Below are 10,572 nucleotides of genomic sequence, written 5' to 3'. Positions count from 1 at the left end.
TTAATTCCAGATGTAGTCAGGTTGACAACCAAGAACAGCATCACAGAAGGTATCCAAGAAGGAAATGTTTGGAGATAAACTGCAGTCTGGTATTCTAGCCATTTAATGTGTGACAATTACTAACTTGAAAGTATTTGGGGAAATGAAGAGAAACATTTGCTGCCTCCAAACTGGCTTAGCTTGCCTGCTTGACAAAGTCCTAGGTTTTTTTTCATAATATACGTAGTGCCAAATCGGCTTAGTTTACATGAATAAGTGCTAATGTAAACTAAAGTAGTTTTCTTGACCCAGATTTATTTTGGCTCATAGTAAAACTAAAATTTGAAGGAACGAAATAATGATAAAAGACAAAAAGTATATTTAATCAATGTGAGCACGTAGGTAAAATAGAGATGGCGAATCATTCTCTATTTCTTTGGGGGACAAGTAACTTGAGTTTTTAAATTAAAAATCTTAAATCAGCTTTTAAGAACAAGATATACATACTTACACAGTCCCGGTCAAATTGTTCATGATCCTTATCAAAATGTTCTCCTTGATTCTTATCCTGGTCAAGATGTTCTCCTTGATTTTTATCCTGGTCAGGACGTTCTCCTTGATCTTTATCCCAGTGCTGGTTCAACAACATGGTCCCTATTGTAAGAACATAAACTAACTTTAAGGGATGGTTGCTGTATTTATACAGGATGTGTTCTTCCTTATGGATAATTGCCCTCCCTTGAGATGCTAAACTTTGTCTCAAAGATTAAGAAGATAATTTATGTCTGTGCTTTTGTATATGTTTCATATATATGTAAATATGTATATGAATACAAACATTTTAATTCCTTTAAGGATTTTTTTTTAACCAAACAGGGATTTCAAGACCCTTATATTAGCAAGGTCTATGTAAGCAAACACCCTAAGAATTTTTTTTGTCATTTTAAAAACCTACTTTGAGGCTTATAAATACATGTTAGAGTTTACAGAGTAGCTTAATGTGGTATATCACAAGGAGGTATTTTGCAGTTTTTCATCTTTGTTTTTCATTTTAAAATAAAAATGATCATGCTCTACAGTGATAAAATGTGTAGTGCAATAAAAACAAAAAGAAGAGTTAAAATAAAGATATTACTATTCATTTAAAAAAGTCGAAATAATAAAGTCATAAATGGCAAACTTTAGTTGCTTCATAAATACTAATAAAAGCAAATGCTTTTTAACAAAACAATCATTTCAAAGTATGTTGACCAAGGTTTTTTTCCCTACCTGGTCCTTGTCCTGCCTGGTTCCTGCAGTTGTTAAGTCCCAATGAAATGACACAGAGGTCTACATTAGTTATAAATTGGTAGGCATAGTAGCTCAGACTTCTTATTAACTCTTATAACTTATATTAGCCCATTATTCTTGTCTGTTAGCCACGTGGCTCTGTACCTTATTTGGCAAGGCAGTCACATCTTGCTTCTTCTGTGGCTAGGTCACAACTGCGGAAATGAGCTTTCCTCTTCCCAGAATTCTTCTGTTCTCATTGCCCTGTCTCTACTTCCTGCCTGGTTCTCCAGCCTATATTTCCTGCCTGGCTACTGGCCAATCAGCATTTATTAAAATACAACTGTGAGGGTATAGACCATTGTCCCACAGCAAAGGTAATAATAACTGAAATCTCTAACAAGTAATTAACTTAAATTCAGTTAAGAAAAAAAATGTGCTAATGTGCTTATCTCTATTTATAATTGGTATACATCCAACGGACTGTATGTTGTGTGTGTGTGTGTGTGTGTGTATGTGTGAGAGAGAGAGAGAGAGAGAGAGAGAGAGAGAGAGAGAGAGAGAGAGAAAGAGAGAGAGAGAGAAAGAGAGAGAGAGAGATATTTAGTATCCTTTTTCTAAATGAAGTTTTAAAACCTATGATTAAATTTTAGCTTTTTAAAATGTTTTCTCACTGGACAAAGCATTTGAATTTTGAATGATCACCGCTTTAACAAAAACAAATCTGTTTAGAGAGTGATGCCTACTGTGAGCCAAAATTCCTGAGAAATATCTGTGTCATAAGCTATGAATGAAAAATTCCTGAGAAATATCTTTGTCATAAGCTATGAATGAAAAATTCCTGAAAGGAGTTTGTGTCTGCAGACTGATGGACCAATTGGATTTCAGATTGGAATTTTGCAGTTTCAGAGGCTATCTTATCTGGCACAGTGTTAGCTTCCTGGAATAGCCATTCATTACCTCACCCAGTATTGCAACCAACATCGTGTGATAAAACATGAAAAGCTCTTAGGTCCTACTGACTTAGCAGAGCACTACCTTCAGCCAATTCTAATGCTGAGAATGTCACCAGAGAGCCTGGTGGCCTATAGAATAGCTCCCCCATATCGCTGTAGCTGCCTCTGCAATCCCCACCAAAGTACTTGATACTTCTCTTGATTTATGACTTTCTCTGTTCTGTAAAACTATAAAAGCTTCGTGAAACTGCTTCCACATCAGCACATGGAATTTGGGGTAACCTAGATCAGTGTTCTGGAGCTATGATCACTCAATATGGCTCTAGAATAAATTGTCTCTTATTCCCTTTGAGATGAGAATTGTAGTTTTTATGTTAACATTACTTAGAATATTCTTACTAAATTACATAGTGATTATGAAACATTTTAATGAACAAATATTTATATCTGTTTATAAAGCTTGGTCTATTGATAAACTAATAGTGAAAACTCTTATTGTAAAAGACTTTTAACTTTAGTTACTAAAATTCAAAATTATAGCCTTTCTCAAAGATAAAAAAAAAACATGATTTCATCAGTTAAAAGAGAAAAAAATGACATCAAAACAAAGATTCCATTCTTATTAAAAGACTACATCCAGATCTTTTTAACCCACTCCTGGGAGGCCACGGACCTTCTCACATTATGTAAGAACACATTCATGTGGACTTCAAGATTGCTGGGTGATACTCATCTCAGGTGCTCCTGACAATGGAGTACCCCAAGTAACCAAATACAGTCTCTCTCACACACAATTTATGTTCCTTAGATACCTGTGCAATCAGACTTACAATTTTTATGATATTTAAATTTTCCACTGATATATTTTAAGTGATAAAGCAAACTTTGTCTTAGAGAAGTTACCATTGAAGATGTTATGTCCTTTCATTTGACACACCTCTTGTTATGAATATTTGCTTACCCTAAACCCCATCTTATTCAAAACCAACATTTAAAAGAGTCAAGTTTTTCAATATATATATATATATATATATATATACATATATATATATATGTATAAAATTTGGATAAAATAAAAAAATCTAACTTTTAAATTAAACTTCAATTCTTTTTACTTTATTGGAGATAACCCATACTGGCTGATCAACTTGACACAAACTAGAGTCATCAGAGAGGAAGGAGACTCAGTTGAGGAACTGCCTCCATGAGATCCAGCTATAGGCATTTTCCATTAGTGATCAATGGGGGTGGGCCCAGCCTATGGTAGGTGGTGCCAACCCTGGGCTGCTGCTCCTGGGTTCTATAAAGAAGAAAGCTGAGCAAGCCAGAGGAAAGTAAGTCACTTAGCAGCTCTCCTCCACGACCTCTGCATCAGCTCCTGCCTCCAGGGTCCTGCCCTGTTGGAGTTCCTGTCTTGACTTCCCTTCCTTCACGATGAACTAGAAAATGTGGAAGTGTAAGTTGAATCAACCTTTTTCTCTGCAACTTGCATTTGGGTCATGGTGTTTCATCACAGCAACTGAAACCCTAACTAAAACATAACCAAAGTCTTGAAATAAAACAAAAGGTAATAATCTTTAATAATAACATCCATATTGTTTCGTGCCTAATTACTGATGTTTTTAGATTTAATTAACATCTACAATATTCTATAGTACAATTAGCCAGGATTTTTAAACGTTTATTAAATAATCTTTGCATTTTAAAAATCAAAGGGGGGGGGACAATACTGCAATGATGCCTTCAAAAAATTTATTTCTAACCACTTAAATGTAGGTAAGATAGCTTAAGCAGCACAAGTAACTATAAACACAGGGGGAAATATAGTCAATCTAGCTAAAATATGTAAGTCTTTGTTATTTCAAGCCTATCTTTCCTCATTTGTTACCGTCACTCCATTAGGCCAAACCGTGTTCTTGATTACTCAGCTTTAGGTTTAGCCATCCTAGCTCACATGCAAATGTCATATCAGATACAGAGGATAAAAAACTCTCAGATCCAGATCATGAGCTAATTGTTTCACGATCGAGGATTTTGTGTCTTAACGGCCTTTCCCAGTTATTCCTCTCTCTTGAAGACTGCTGTCCTGGCCTCCTCAGACTCCTTTACATCAGATCCTAGGAATGAGCTGCTTAGTTATGGGGGTCGTTATGATATTATTATCATATTTAACAAATAATATGTGGCATCGACATGTTAAAAAAAAAAAGTGATGCTTGGCCAGCAGGGAGGCCTGTGAAGGGGATTTCCCGAAAAGCAGCTGTGTCTGCAGAGACTGTCAGAATAGAATTTCAGTTCTGGGGAGAGACTGGAATGCTGCAGGTCTGGAGACTAATTACTTTATCTTGGGTTAGTTCTAGTCTCACCTTGATATCAAAACTAACAACTTGTGAGTAACAGATAAAAACTTTTTAGAATTTATTAATTTACCAGAGCACTAGTTTCTACCAACCCCAAAGCTAAGAAGGTCATTAAATAGTATCTTGGGTCTACAAAATAGATTTCCTCATTTCCATTTAACTACTACTCTGATGTACCCTCCAGTGCATTTTAAACTCATCCTAATTTTTGACTGTCTTTGTTCAATAAAACTATAATACTTCATGAACCAAATTAGAACGTGGAATTTGGGGTAACCTAAAACTATGTTCATGGTCCCTGGTCACCCAAAATGACTCCAGAATAAACTTTTATTCCATTTAGGATTAGAGCTATGGTTTTGAGTCAACACTTCTGACCCAAGAAAGAGGTACATTTGTTGGGTTTCCCTATGAGGCCATTGAAGATCCTGAAGTATCCCCTGACACCTCTGCACTAGTAGCTGGAAGGAACAAATACCTCCTATCTTCAGTGTCTTTCTCATCAGATGCTCGTGGAAATCCCTGTGCAAAGACTTATGCAGAATGAAGAATCTGAGGAGTGTCAGGAGACAAAGGCCAAATGATAATTGTTTTAGTTGGGGTTCTCTAGAGTAACAAGTTTAGAATAAATCCCCGTCTCTCTTTAGAAAGGAGACTTATGAGAATGACTTATAAGCTATGGTCCAGCTAATCCAACAATGGCTGCCTATGAATGAAAGGTTCAAGAATACAGTAGTTGCCATTCCTTGAGGCCGTATGTCTCAGTTGGTCTTCAGTATTTTTCAGAATCCCCAAAAAGTAGGCTTGAGTGCCAGTGAAGGAATGGGCATGGTAGCAAAGGTAAGAACAAGCAGGCAGAGAGAGAGAGAGCTTTCTTCTTTAGTGTCCTTTATGGGCTCCCAGCAGAAGGTGTGGGTCAAATTAAAGTTGTGTCTTCTTACCTCAAAAGATCTGGAGTAAACATTTATACTTCTGTCTTAAGGATCTGAATTAGAAGTGGGGCTTCCCACTTCAAATGATTTAATTAAGAAAAAAATCCCTCACGAGTATGCTCAGTTATTTGGGTTTTTGTTCATTCTAGATGTAGTTAAGATGACAATCAAGAATAGCCATCTCAAGTCCACCCCTTGTCAACTCGACATTCAATGCTCTTTCCTTATGTCATACTTAGTTTCTAAACTAAAACAACACATAGGCCATAATTATCCCTAAACATGATATAGCTATCCCACATACAATCACAAACAAATTATATATATATATATATATATATATTTCATAATTATGCCTACCATGTTGTCACTATCGCTCATACAACTGCAAATATATTATAAATTTAGAATAGGTGGCAATGTTCCTTGAGGGACATTCTTTTAGTATCTCAGACTTAAATATAACCCCGGATAATCTCTTAATTCATGTTACATTACATGGTAAAGAAACTGAAGAAAGAAAACACAAATATCTACATATCTGGGTAAGCACATTTTAACAAAATACAGCAGAAACCTTCCTGTCAGTTATAATCCTCATTTCTGCAACTGGTCTCACCATCTTAGCTGGTATTTGTGGCTGCCTTCCTCGACTACACATTCTATATTTTCTTCACACCCAGCAGGACTTGGCTCTTTTCTGGGAGTAGTGATCCATACCTTCATTCCTGAAGGGTCTGTGCCCTTTGTCATCCTGTCTGGATTAGGCTGTTGTCATTTCTTGTTGACTTTAATCATAGGGCATGGTAGCACCAAGAGATGTCCTAAAGGATCTCCGGTACTCTAGACATAATCTCTCTTACCTCCATTGTGGAAGAAGAATCAATCCACTTGACAATCTGGATTCTGGCACTGTCGTTCCTTTCTTAGCCAACAGGGCATCAGAAGTCCAAGGTGGCTAAGGAGAAATCTGAGCTTCTCGACCCATGGCAGGTTTATTGTGACTCCTGGTAGGAGCACTGCCCCTCTGGAACCAAAATTTCTAGGCCAGCAGAACTTAAGGAAAAACAGGAAGCAAAAATGTTCCTAGTGGGTCATTAGGGGTGACAGTGGGTGAGACTCTTTCCCTTTCTACTTCTTGATTCCCGGACTCACGGATCCTGGTTATGGGAGAAACCATGTCATATTTTGGATGTTGATTCAAAGTATATGCTGTTTTTTGGAGAACCCTACCCCAGCCCTCCAGGTTCCTGCCACCTAATTGGCTTTGTAAGTGTTTGTTCAATAGTTCATTCCATCTTTCTATCAGGCCTACTGCTTCACGGTGGTGAGGACGATGGGAAGACCAGAGGATTCCATGATTATGGGCTCACTGCTGCACTTCTCTGACTGGGAAGTAAGTTCCTTGGTCAGAAGCAATTCTGTGTTGAATACCATGAGAGTAGATAAAGCATCCTATATGTCCCCACATGATGGTTTGGCAGAACTATTACATGCAGTAAAGGCAAATCCATAACCAGGTTAAGTATCTACTCCAGTAAGACAAAATGTTGTCCTTTCCATGGAGGAAGTGGTCAACCTCCTTCCAGGCCACTGGTTGGTCACCCCAGGGGATGGTGCCATATCTGGAGCTCAGTGTTAGTCTCTACTGTTGGCAGATCTGGCACTCAGCAGCACTGTAGCCAGGCCAGTCTTGGTGAGTGGAAGTCCATGTTGCCAATCCTATGCATAACCTCCATCTCTGCTACCATAGCCACTTTGCTTATGGGCCCATTGAGCAGTGACAGGAATGGCTGGGGAAAGAGGCTGACTGACTGTCCCTATCTATGCCATTACTGGATGCCTCCTCAGTTGAAGTCACCTCTTGTTGGGACACAAGTATCTTCATATCCTTCCTCCATTTGGACAGATCCATCTGCATACTTACCCAGATGTCTTTTCACCCATTTTTCCAATCATGCTCTTTTTGTGTCCCTGACTATAGCCCATTGGCTATAGCCCATGAATCAGTGAGCAGTCACGCATCTGGCCATGTCTCCTCCCAAACAAAACATATGACTGTGCGCACTGCTGGAAGTTCTGCCCACTGTGAAGATTTCTCTATACCAGGGTCTTTTAGGGTTGTCCCTCTGGGTGGTGCCTGCATAATGTACAGAACCATCAGTAAAGAGCCCTAGTCTCTTCCTTAGGTAGCTGATGAATGGCACACCCCATGAAACTATAGGTGCTCTCTTGGAAGGAGACAGTATTGTAACAGAAGTAGAAACCACAGGCATTTGTGCAACTTGTTCTTGTAACTTGCTTGTGCACTCAGGACCTTCTTGGGTCCAGCCAGTTCTATCTGATAATAGATTGCTGCTGTGCAGATCCTACTTTATGACTTGATGAGCCAGATAACACCTGGCTCATGATGGGCAGCTCGGGTTGCAGGGTAACTTAGTGGCCCATTGGTAAATTTTCAGTTTCCACTAAGACCCAATTGCAGGTCAAGACCTGTCTCTCAAGGAGAGAACAGTTGTCTGCAGATGATGGCAGATCCTTACTCTACAATCCCAAAGGTCCCTTCTGTGACTCACCAATAGGGCCCTGCCTAAGGCTCCTAAAATCATCCCGATCTGCCACTGACACAAGGACCACTGCATCTGCTGGACCATGGTCCAGGTAGTAGAGCAGCCCACACAGCACCCTGAACCTGTTGATGAGCCTTCTCTTGTTTCAGGCCCCCCACAGAATGAGCAGCTTTCCAAGTCAGTAGGTGTATGCACTAGAGTAATACACCCAGGTAAGGAATGTGCTGTCTCCAGAATCCAAACAGGCCCATTAAACGTTGTGCTCCTTTCCTGGTTGTGGGAGGAGCCAGGTACAATAACTCATCTTTCTCCTTAGAAAGAATATCTTTGCATGCTTCACACCACTGGACTCCTAAGAATTTCACTGAGGTAAAAGGCCCTTGAATTTTGTTTGGACTTATTTTCCATCCTCTGGTGTCCATATGTTACCAATGAGTCCGAAATGGTTGCTACCTCCTGTTCATTTGGTCCAAGCAGCATAATGTCATCAGAATAGTGAATCAATGTGATATTTTGTGGGAAGAGACAGGTGATCAAGAGCCCTTCTAAATATGACACAGGGCTGGAGAGCTAATATATCCTTAAGGTAAAACTGTAAGGATAAAGCAAGTTGCTTCTGGTGGTCCTTGTGGACAGGTCCCAAAAAAAAAGGCATTTGTTAGATTAATAGTTTTGTAATATGTTCAAATAAGGACACCACATCTGGTGCAGCAGCTGCAATTGAAGTCACTACTTGATTGATTTTCAACAGTCAACTGTCTTTCTCCATGATCCGTCTGTCTTCTGTACTGGCCAGATAGGAAAGTTAAAGGGAGAGTCATCTAAACTTGTGATAACTTTTTAAAATTATGAGAGCTTCCACATTCAATCTGGCCTTTCCATTCATGTGGGTCCATATTAATAAACTCAGCCTAATCCAGTTTTATGTTCCTTTCATCATTATCCCACATTCTTAAAATTCAGTCCCACACATTCCCTAGATTTCTGCTTGAGGAGTTAGCAACCTCTTGAAGCTCTGTAGTAAAGTAGTGTACCTCCTCCTGGGCTACACTTCCCATCTCCCCTCAAGGAGACTGCTTAGCCTTCTATCTGGTTCCAGGTCTAGAGGCCACTGTTGGTGGGCCCTGAAGAACACAGTCTCATCATGTTTGGCTTTTCCTTCGGAGAAAGTCACTGCTTCAAATGATTCAATTAATAAAAAAAATCCTTCACTGGTATGCCCCGTTATTTGGGTTTTAGTTAATTCCAGATGTGGTCAAGTGACAACCAAGAATGACCAGCACAAGAATAAGTCAAAATATATTAAAGACAAAGAAAGAAGGAACCAAAATGTCTCCAAAGTTCCAAAGGCAACCAAAATCCAAAATACCTCTAGAGAGCTGAGAGCAAGCAAAGAAGAGGACCAGACCCAAGGTCTGGACCAAAACGCCTTCAAAGCACACAGATGCCCTAAAAGTGAAGATTTTCAGAGCAGACCACAAAAGGTATCTATCAAATTATGATCCTTACTTAAGCGGCTGTTAAAGAGAATGGAATGTTGACCAAACCACAGGAGGTCTGTAGCCCCAGAAAGACCTCAACTAACAATCCACCTGAGGATTAGGACCCGGCGGCTGGATTCAATGGGTTCATGCAGATACTTGGCTTCCTTTTAAGTTATTGGTCTGGTGAAAAGTGAATCCTTCTGTGAATCTCATGCTGAGGTCCTGAGAGACTAGGCCTTAGACAGATGGAAAAGGAGAGGGACTAGGTAATAAATATGATCAATGTCCAAGATGGCTGGCTTCTTCCTCCCCTTCCTGACCTGAGACAAAAGCCTGCAGCTTAATACATTTTGTCCGACCCGTCAGGACCCCTGATGATGGACTGACTCAACAAATTCAAGGCTGGAAAGCAGGCGCCTGCTAAGTTAATAAATTCCAAAATGGCTTTAGGTGTTAGTCACAGGATACTAGATCTGACAGAAGTGGGTAAAGAGGCGTGGCTCACTGAAACTAGTCCAACAAGGTAATTAGACTTGCAACATTCCAACCTTTCTAGAGTATCACAGGGTTTTTTTTGTTGTTGTTGTTGTTGACGGTGGTGGTGTTTTTTTTTTTTTTTTTTTTATGGGGGGGTTGTTTTTCAAGACAGGGTTTCTTTGGTAGCCTTGGCTATCCTAGAATTATCTCTGTAGACCAGACGGTCCTCAAACTCACAGAGCTCCTCTTGCCTTCTGAGTGCTGGGATTAAGGGTGTGTGCCCCCACCCCCAAAACCCTGTGCAAGCAATCTTTTCAGTAGCTCTTGTTCATGGGAGGATAAGTTAAGAGAGTGCTTTTATTGGCAGTTTATAGGTTTGAGCTTTAGAGAAGGAAGCTGGAGACCCTCGGAAGCAGGGTTCCACTTTGTGTACAGTGAGACAGAGGAACTGGAGTGAGGGGCAGAAGTTGTCAGCCCAGACGGCCCAATCATGCGTTACCCTGGTGCCTCCTCTACGTTTTGTCAGTCCAGACGGCCCAATCATG

Source organism: Microtus ochrogaster, linkage group LG3 (genome assembly GCF_000317375.1).
Source record: "Microtus ochrogaster isolate Prairie Vole_2 linkage group LG3, MicOch1.0, whole genome shotgun sequence".
Lineage (NCBI taxonomy): Eukaryota > Metazoa > Chordata > Mammalia > Rodentia > Cricetidae > Microtus > Microtus ochrogaster.
Note: the sequence above shows the minus strand (reverse complement) of the source record.